Source organism: Chrysochloris asiatica, unplaced genomic scaffold, assembly GCF_000296735.1.
Source record: "Chrysochloris asiatica unplaced genomic scaffold, ChrAsi1.0 scaffold00391, whole genome shotgun sequence".
In the NCBI taxonomy this organism is placed as follows: Eukaryota; Metazoa; Chordata; class Mammalia; order Afrosoricida; family Chrysochloridae; genus Chrysochloris; species Chrysochloris asiatica.
In genome coordinates, this window is record NW_006408909.1 from 6,532 (window position 1) to 17,016 (window position 10,485).

At 43.7% G+C, this 10,485-nt stretch overlaps 1 pseudogene; it reads left to right on the plus strand.

Moving 5' to 3' along the window:
* Positions 1–8,149: 8,149 nt before the first annotated feature.
* Positions 8,150–8,506, plus strand: LOC102817490 (annotated as a pseudogene).
* The last annotated feature ends 1,979 nt before the right edge of the window (positions 8,507–10,485 follow it).

A 10,485-nucleotide genomic window follows, 5' to 3' on the forward strand; every position in this document is an offset into this window, starting at 1 on the left:
ATGTTTGGTAAGGTGGAGGGTCAGAGAAAAAGAAGAAGACCCCCCAACAAGATGGATTGGCCAAGTGGCAGCATTGATGGACTCAAGCATGGCAACAGTAGTGAGGTCGGCCCAGGATTAGGCAGTGTTTCATTCTGCTGTGCATAAGGTAGCTATGAGTCAGTACTGACTTGTTGGCACCTAACAACATCAACAAATATTGAATGATGCAGAAAGCATCAATAAAAGATGGAAGGAAAACACAAAATCAAGAGTCAATGATACTGACGGAAGAAGCCCAAGGTACACTAAGGCACTGACAAAGAACAAGGCTCTGAGAACTGATGAAATATCAACTGATATCTTTCAACAAACTGTGCAGAAGGGGAGGAGGCACTCACTCATCTATGCCAAGAAATTTGTAAGACATAGACTTGGCCAACGGATTATAAGAAATCCCTATGTGTGCCCAGTCCAAAGAGAGATAACCCAATGGAATGCAGAAGTCATAGGACAATATCAATATCACACGCAAGCAAAATTTTGCTCAAGATAATTCAAAGATGGCAGCAACAGTGCATTATCAGAGGTTAAAGCCAGATTCAGATGAGGCCATGGAACCAGGGATATAATTGCTGACATCTGATGGATCTTGGATAAAAGAAGACACTTCCAGAAAGATGTGTGTTGTGTAGGGTTTCTGAGGAGCAGCTGGTTTGAACCGTGGACTTTGTGATTCAAACTGACCTAGTGGTCCAGTACTTTTCCTACAGCGCCACACCGGGAAAGATGTTTACCTGTGTTTTATTGACTACGCAAACACTTTCAACTGTATGAGTCATGACAAGCTATGGATAACACTGTGGAGAATGAGTATTCTGGAATACTTAATTGTGCTTATGAGGAACCTGTAAATAGACCAAGAGGCAGTGTTCAAACAGAACAAGGGGACACTGAATGATTAAAAATCAGGAAAGGTTATGCCAGGGTTGTATTATTTCACCATACCTCTTCAATCTGTACTCTGAGCAAATAATCTGAGAAGATGGATTATATGAAGAAGAACGTGGCACTAGGGTTTGAGGAAGACTCATTAACAACCTGTGATATGTAGATGATACAACCTTGCTTGCTGAAAGTGAAGAGAACTCAAAATACGACTTTTTTTTTCTTTTTCAAAATAAGAATTGTGATGAAGATCAAAGGCCACAGACTTCAGTGTGGGTTGCACCTCAATGTAAAGAAAACAAAAATCCTCACCACTGGATCAATAAATAACATCATGATTAATGGAGAAAAGATTGAAGTTGCCAAAGACTTTATTTTGTTTGGATCCACTATCAATACTCATGGAAGCAACAGTCAAGAAATCAAATGACGTATTGCATTAGGCAAATCTGCTGCACAAGACCTCTTTAAAGCATTCAAGAGCAAAGATGTCAGTTTGAGAACTAAGTTATGCCTGACCTAAGCCACGGTATTTTCTATAGTTTCATATGCATGTGAAAATTGGGCAATGAATAAGGAAGACTGTAGAAAACTTGATGCATTTGAGTTATGATGTTGAAGAAAAATAATAAAAGTGCCATGGACTGCCAAAAGAACAAACAACTCTGTGTTGGAAGAAATACATTCACAATTTTCCTTGGAAGCCTTGATGGTCAAACTTCGTCTCTCATACTTCACACATATTATCAGGAGGGGCCAGTCCCTAGAGAAGGACATCATGCTTGGTAAAGTGGAGGGTCAACAAAAAGAGGAAGACACCCAATGAGATGGATTGGTATAGTGGCAGCAGCAATGGACTCAAGCATAGCAACAATTGTGAGGCTGATGCAGAACTAGACACTATTTTGTTGCATAAAAGGTCATTCTGAGTCAGAACCGACTTGATGGTACATAACAACAACAAAAACAATGTACTTAGTACAATCATCAAAATGCTCAGTATAATTCCAGATTGACTGCTGACCTAAGACCTTACGTTTTTGCTTTTAATTCCCACTGGACTGTTTTGTGCTAGCAGTAAATGATCTGTAGACCACACGAATACAAGTGGTATGGACATGAATTATGGACCATTCCAAACTCCCATCTAAGTGAAAGATACATTTTCTGAAAATATTACATACTGTATTTTTTAATATCTTATCAAAAATATGTTTGTACAGTTTTACTCATTTTATATGACTATTAATTGAAATGAAAAGCCAGGAAAAAAATTCAAAGAAAATCACTTAACAATATTATGTGCAGACATGTTTTAAAACTTAATTTAATTGATTCACTTATATTTATTGCAGTGGAGTATGCTAGAATGAGCAGTAAAAGACTTTCAGGTGTAAAAATACTTGGCATTGGGTATAACTGTGTGCGGAAGTAGATCTTAGGTGGATAGGCCAGTCTCAGCCTGGCCCCAGCCGTGCCAGATGCAGCGGTTCCCACCTGCATCTGTGCAACCTTGTCCCTGTGTTGGAACCAACCATCCACTTCATCAGCAGTGACTCCTGGGCCAGCCCTTGAGTCAGCTTCTGGGGGCGGGCCCACGCAGCCACCTCATCTACAAGTTCCCCAGGTGATTCTATTCCGTGCCAAGGGGAGAACCACAGCTCTAAGGCAGGGTTTACCAAAGCTCATCCCAGAACCAGCCCTAGGGGCATCACCTGGGACAACTCGTTAGAAATGCAAATTCTCAGGCCCCACCCGGCCTGCGGAATCAAGGCATTGGGGTGGGGCCCTAGCCGGTGTTTGTACAAGCCCTCGGGTGGGAACTCCATGCACGCGAAGGATCTGCTGCTGTGGTGTTGGATCTGAAGAGGGGCTTAGGAAATGGAGTAAATACACCAAGTGGTATCCTGGCAGTTTGGGTCTGAAGCAGATTTGACAGACTGCAGCAAAAGGCTGAGCATGCCTTCAGTCAGGAAGTCAGCCTCCACCCTGTGACCAGCCAGCACAGACAGGCAAGGAGGACCAGTGCGTCTCCCAGACCTGTCCTAGACATTATAGACCCCAGTGGCAGGAAAGGAAGAGTCCTCAGGTCCCTCAAATTCCCAGCTCTACTACCACCTCTTGCCCAAGACTTCCCTAAATATCCTACCCCATCCCAAGTTCTAGTAGTTAACACAGGGCCAAACTGTGTGTTACAATTTCACTTAAAACACTTGTTTAGTAAAAACTGCTCAGTGCATGGATGAACCTCAACAACATGCTGAGTGGAGAACAGAGGGCCACTTTGGCCTCAATTGTCTGATTCCATTGATAAGAGATGTCCAGGACAAGTAAATCCATAGACAGATAGTAAGTACATCAGAGGCCGCCTGGGGCTAAGATGAAGGGAGGGGGATGTGGGGAGCAACTTGCTAATGTGTTGCCTTCTAAACACAAAGAAAATGTTGTGGCATTAGATGGAGGTGGTGGCTGCACAAAATATGACAGTACTAAATGCCACTGAATTGTATGTTCACTTTACAACAGCTAAACTGTATTACCTGAATTTTGCCTCCATAATAACCTGCTTGGATTCCTTCTCACTCTGCCTACACTATTGTTAGTAATTACAGTTACTCCAATACCAATGACCAAAGGAAGCAGATGCCCAGCACCAGAGGCTGACCAGTTCATTTCTGGGCAAGGGAGCTAGAAGTGGCAACCAGAGGGTCCTTCCCTAGAGTGACCCTGGCTCTTCTCACTGGTGGAGCCCCCAGGGATCTTCAGACAATGGGCACATCCTGCTGACGCAAGATGACTTCTGACTCCTGCAACTGGTCCAGTGATCCCCCTCCCTACCTTGTTGAGACAGCCCATTCTGTGCTAACCACATGCCTCTTTATGTGCCAGAACCACCAGTGAGGAACTTCTTGGTTGGAACAGGTCCAGTGTGTCCTTCCAGGCTGACATTCCATTCCACAATTATCCATGTGGGTAGGTCTCTGGGACCAGCTCTAGGCTGAATTGGCCTTTCAATGATGGACAAGTTGCACTGCCCAGTTCTTAAGTGAGAAATTTTAACTCTTTTGACAATGTGCCCTCGAAGCCCATGCAACAATCTGTCTCACTCTCCTTGGCACTGCAGGCCACAGAACACACATTCATTTGTGCTGATTGAACAGATGAACAAACAAGTGGATGAATGAATGAATAACTGTAAGAACAAATGAGCAAATGAGCTAGCAAATGGTCAAATGAATGAATAGATAAATGAATGAAGGAACAAACAAATGGACTGATGAATGCATGGAGAAATGAGCAGATGGACAAATGAATGTTCTCTGCATTGCTGATGAGCAGCCTAAGTGCTCTGAATTTGAGGCTCCCCCTATGCCCATGGACCTAAGCCTTGCCTTTATCTATGCACCTATGCACACCCCCACATCCAGGTCTAGGGCATAAACCCCAGCCCTTGCTGGGCTGGAAGGGAATGTGAGCAGCACCTCTATAGAGTCACCATTGTGATGACAATGTATGCTGCAGTCCTTGGCCAGCAGGTAGCTGGGATGGACTTACCTGGCATTCGACATCTCAACCCCACTATGTTATTGTTGTTGTTGTTAGGTGCCATCAAGTCAGTACTGACTCATAGTGACCCTGTGCACAACAAAATGAAACACTGCCTGGTCCTGAGCCAACCTCACTATTGTTGCCATGCTTGAGCCCATTGATGCTGCCACTTTGCCAATCCATCTCACTGGGGGTCTTCCTCTTTTTCTCTGACCTTCCACGTTACTAAATGTGATATCCTTCTCCAGTGACTGGTCCCTCTTAACAATATGTCTGAAGTAGAAGAGACAAAGTCTGGCCATCTTGGCCTCCAAGGAGCACTCTGGCTGCACTTCTTCCAACACAGATCTGTTGGAAGCGCCCATGGCACTTTCAATATTCTCCTCCAACACCATAACTAAAATGATTCAATTCTTCTATGGTCTTCCTTATTCACTGTCCAGCTTTCACATGCATACGAGGTTAATTGAAAATATCATGGCTTGGGTCAGGTGCACGTTAATCCTCAAGCTGACATCTTTGCTCTTCAACACTTTAAAAAGGTCTTGTGCAGCAGATTTGCCTAATGCAATACGTCATACGATTTCTTGGCTGCTGCTTCCATGAGTGTTGAATGGTTGATCCAAGAAGACTATGTTATGTCTCCATTTATATTTCTAACAAATTAGCACAATTGTGATCTGAGTCATGTTTCATACTCAGCACTGAGGATATGCCCAGAAATGATGAATAACGAGCCACACATACTCTACCCACTGGCTTCTTCATCCAGTCCTAGAAAACAGTTAACTAGTTTCTGTCAAATCTGCTCTGACTCATGTTGTTGTTGTTGTTAAGTGCCATCAGGTCAGTTCTGACCCATAGCGACCCTGTACAGGATTTCCGAGGGTGTAAATCTTTACGGGAGTAGAAAGCCTCATCTTTCTCCCGTGGAGCGGCTGGTAGTTTCGAACCGCTGACCTTAAGATTCGCAGCCCGAATCGTAACCACTATGCTACCAGAGCTCTGACTCATAGTGGCCCCATATGTGTTAGTGTAGAATTCTGCTCCTTAGGATTTTCAATGACTGATTTTTCAGAAGTAAGAAGATTGCCAGTCCTTTCTTCCAAAGCATTTCTAGGTGGATTCAAACCTCCAAGCTCTCAATTGCCATAATGTGTTAACTATTTGCCCTACCCAGGGACTCCAAGTCTATAGACACAAGCTAATTCAACTCCCAAATTGATTTATACATCTACCCATCTCCATTTCTGCTGCTGCTGCCAGAGCTGAAGCTACCCCAACTTCCAGCTGATGCCACAACTTCCCTCTTCCTGCTTCCACATCCATTCTCCACCAGCAAGAGTATCCTTTGGGAAGTGAAGGTCTGAGCAGGAGGCTCCCTTTCTCAGACCTTTCAATGCTTTCCCACTGCCTGCAGAATAGAGTTCAAACTTGACTGCCAGCCCCAAGAAGGAGGCCCTCCCTGTGTAAAGGCCCCTAATTCCAACTCTCCAGGCACATTACTTCTCCCCTCCACTCCTCTCCACCCAGCAAAAATCCAATGGTGACCCCAAGAGACCTTTCCATCTAGTTAGTGACTTTCAGTTGCACACCCAGGACTTTCCTGTCACTGCTGACCCTCACATGGACTGCTCACAGCTGTGGTCACTGGACAATCTCCTTCCATTGTCTTCTACTTGCTGTTTGTCTCTTCCAATTCACAGCAACCCTCTATGGGGTTTCCAAGGAGCGGCTGGTGAGTTTGAACTGCCAACTTTATGGTTCAGACAACAGTGTTACACCAGGATTCCTTTTAGGTTAATCAGTAGTTAATACCCACCCTGAGAGGACTATTACAGAAATAAAGACATTCTTGAAGTTCCCAGGAGGGAGCAGCCCAACTTGACATAAGAAGAACACTGAAGACATTTCTGGAAGTCCTCAGACCTCCACCCTAAGCCTCAAATCACTATAAATCCTCTTTTCCTTTTCTCCTCTGGGAGGTAGTCTTTGGAGGACATGCAATCCCTCTGCTTCCTGTATATCCCATATCCATTCAACCTTGCTAGCTTTACCAGAGGAATTGGCTTTTCACAAGAAAGGCTGCACATGCCGCTGTTTTGCGGCAACACTGCCATGGGGCTACAATCAAGCTTGTGGATTTTCATCACCTTGATCCCAGCACTGAGCAGGGCCTACACCTGGTAAGTACAGAGTAGCCAAGCACTGAATGAGTGAGCCAGCAAACAAGTGAATGAGGAGGGTTTACACACTCTACATTTTACAGTTGGTTAACAACTTAATGTATAAAGATGTGATTTAGGATTCAGCTAGCAAACAGAAGCATAAGAATACTTGATGCTTCCCTCATGACAGTTATGCATGTACCTCAGCTCCGGCCTTCAATATGTGGAAGATGATGAGGTGTGTGTGCATGGATGTTTATGAACATACAAGGTTGCCTGGTATATTGCTGAGTGTATGAGTGTGTATGCATGTGTGAATGTGAATATGTGTGTATGAATGTGTGTGATGATGTGGTTTTGTGTGTGAGTATATGTGTATGAGGAGCCCTGGTGGCGCTGTAGAATAAACATTGGACTGCTAACTGTAAGGTCAGCAGATCAAACCTACCAGTCACTCTCGAGAGAAAGATGGGACTTTCTGCTCCCCTAAAAAAAATGTACAGTCTCGGAAACCCTATACAGAGTCACTATGAATAGAAATCGACTTGATGGCCGTGGGTACATGTGTGTGAGTATGAGTGTGGATGACTGGGTGGTGTGTGTACCAGTGTGTGAGCATGTGTGTGTAGTGTGTGTGAGTGTCCTCTCCATATGTGAGTAGGTGTGCATGTGAGTGTCCTCTCCATATGAGTAGGTGTGCATGTGTATGCATGTGTGGATATATGTGCATATCTGTGTATGTGATATATTTGTGAGGTGTATGATATGTAAGTGTATTGTGTGTCTGTGTGTCCTTGTGTGTATGTGCATGGGAGTATGTATGTGTGCATTTGTGTAGGTATACGTGTTTACATGTGTGTCTCTCTGTGAGTATGCATGACTGTGTGCATGTGTGAGTGCATGCATGTGTGAGTGTGTGTGTGAGTGTAGCGATATAACCAACAAGAGCAACAGCCTCATTAGGTTCCAAGGCCGTGTGAGTCACCTCCCGCTGCAGGTAATTAAAACTGGAGGAAGGCCGATGGCTTTGAAAGACAGAGATAGAATCTAGCCAGATAAAGTCAATGATTACATCTCCAGGTGGCTGGAGGTGGAGGAAGCTGGACACATTCCTAGTGTAACTCACAGGTTTCACAGGTAAAGCTCTGGAAGCTACGTCAGTCGGGTGCCACAGCTAATGAGGCAGTCTATGACTGGTTTCAACATGTGTTTGTGCCCATAAAAGATGAAAGAAAACTTCTCCTGTGGGATCGCACCTTGTAGCTGTCAGTGGTGCTCAGTGGCCCAGGTTCCTGTACTGTGTTGATGGGCAGGCTGTCTGTTCAGAGTGGCAGCCAGGCCAAGTGAGGACAGAGGATAGAAGAAGATATTTTAATAGAAACATTTATCAAACACATCAGTCCCTCAGGACCGTCCTGATAATGGATTGTGTTCACTGATCACTTACTATACTCCAGGTTCCATGTAAGAAGCAAAGAGAGAAGCTGCCGCGAGCTCGGTGTGCAATGGCGGCACCCAGCCTCCGGGGTCGCCTGGCGAGGCTTGGTAACCCACGGAAACCTGTACTGAAGCCTAACAAGCCCCTCGTCCTCGCTAACCGCCTCGGAGATGGGCGCCGGGAGAAAGGCGAGGCGACCTGTATCACGGAGATGTCGGTGATGATGGCTTGCTGGAAGCAGAATGAATTCCGCGACAAAGCGTGCGGAAAAGAAATCAAGGACTTTTTCCACTGTGCTTCGAGGCTTGAGGCAACCCGCAAGATGAGATCTATCCAGGATTCTTTGGGAGAGTCTGGGAGATTACCTACCAAGAAACTGAACAAACTGTTGCAGAGGTTTCCTAACAAACCTTATGTCAGCTGAAAGTGGAGTCATTTTCAGTGACTGGACAATAGCTTCCAAGAACTATGTGCAGGGTATTAACAGGCAAAACACTTTTTCACTCTTTGGAATCATGGTCTGGTGGTGGTTATGATATGATTTAACTTGAAATAAAATTCACTGAAGAGGAAAAAAAAAAAAAGAAGAAGCAAAGAGATTGCTCATATAAGGCAGGTCCAGGATCACACCCAGGTCTGTTTGACTCTCAAGCCTAAATTGGTCACCTGCCTCCAGGTTTCTTGCAAAGTCCTTGATGGAAAGGACATCAGGTTTTGCCTTTAGAACAAGTCAGTTTCAGTGTCAGTTTCTATCACTAAATTATTACTATCCCTGCGCTTTGCAGAAAGTCTGTTCACAACTAGCAGGGTGACTTCTCAGAGTTTCCTTAAGGGAAGACGGATCCATGTAAACACACGGCTCCAATATGACAAAAATTGACTCTGGGTTCAAAAATGCAAAAAAAAAAAACTAAAATCACCCACTGCCATCAAGTCTATTCTGATTCACAGCATTCCTATATACGGTTTTCAAGACTGTTACTCTTTAAAGGAGTAGACAGCTTCATCTTCTTCCATGGAGCAATTGGTGGGTCTGAACCACAGACCTTGTGGGTTAGTAACCCAACCGCAAACCCACAGCACTTCCAGGGCTCCTTTAAAGCAGTAAGGTAGGAAAGAAAATGAAGTGGTGGGACGAGAAATTCACTACTCCTATGCAAGTGTAGACCTATTATTTGTACTCCTTATACTTTATAAAGATAGAAAAAAGTATTTAAATAACAATTAATGCCCAGTGGATGCAGCAATCAAGAAATCAAAATGACATATCGCATTGGACAAATTTGCTGCAAAAGACCTCTTTAATTCTAGAGAGCAAAGATTTCACTTTGATGACTAAGGTGTGCCTGACCCAACTCATGGTCTTTTCAATCATCTTATATGCATATAGAAACTGAATAAGGAAAAACAAAGATGGAGAAGAACTGATGCATTTGAACTGTGATGTTGAATGTACTGTAGACTGCCAGAAGAACAAACAAACCAGCTGTAGAAGAAATACAATCAGAATGTCCTTTAGATGCAAGGATGGTGAGACCTTGATTCAATTATTTTGGACACAGCATCCGAAAATATCAATTATTAGGAAAGACATGTAGTTAGTAAAGTAGTGGGTCAGTAAAAACGAAAGAAACCCTCAGTGTGAGATGGATTGAAACAATAGCCACTGCAATGAACTCAAACAGATTAACAACCATGAAGATGCTACAGGACCAGGTGACATTTCGTTCTGTTACACATAAAGTCATTATGAGCTGAAGCTAACTCAATGATAACTAACGACAGCAACAACTAGCATTACTGGAGCAAGATCCAGGAGAGGACAGAAGACCTGAGAAAGAGGCCCAGAGTTTGGAGCCACTTTTACTCTGGGAGCATTTGCCACCCTGGAGTGAAGAGTTGAAAGGCTGAGCTGAGAGCCTGCAAAGGTTTGTAGAACAAGAATTAGCATCCAGAATCTTGGAAAATACCTTTGCTTTGTTCTGGAACCCAAAAGGATTATACCTTAGAAGTAAAGTGAACAAGAAATAAATCAATCCTTGCATAGCCTTTAGCCTACCTTTCAGTTATCTTGTTGTTTGTTCATTTATGCTGTCAATTCATTCCAACTCATAGCGACACTGTATAAGGCTTCCAAGGAGTGGCTCATGGGTTTGAATTGCCAACCTTACAGTTAGTAGTCAAGTGTTTATCCTATAGTGACGTACCACTTATCTGAGAGTCCCAAACACATTAACCCTGAAATTAGATAAGGTGATCCCAAATACTAGTGCCCAAAGGGACAATTTAGAAATCATCTGAAGAACAAATTTGATACATTAAACAATAAAGACCGAAGACCAGAAAGTTGTGGGATGACGTCAACAACAACCTACATGCAGAAAGCAAAAAAGTCATTAAGAA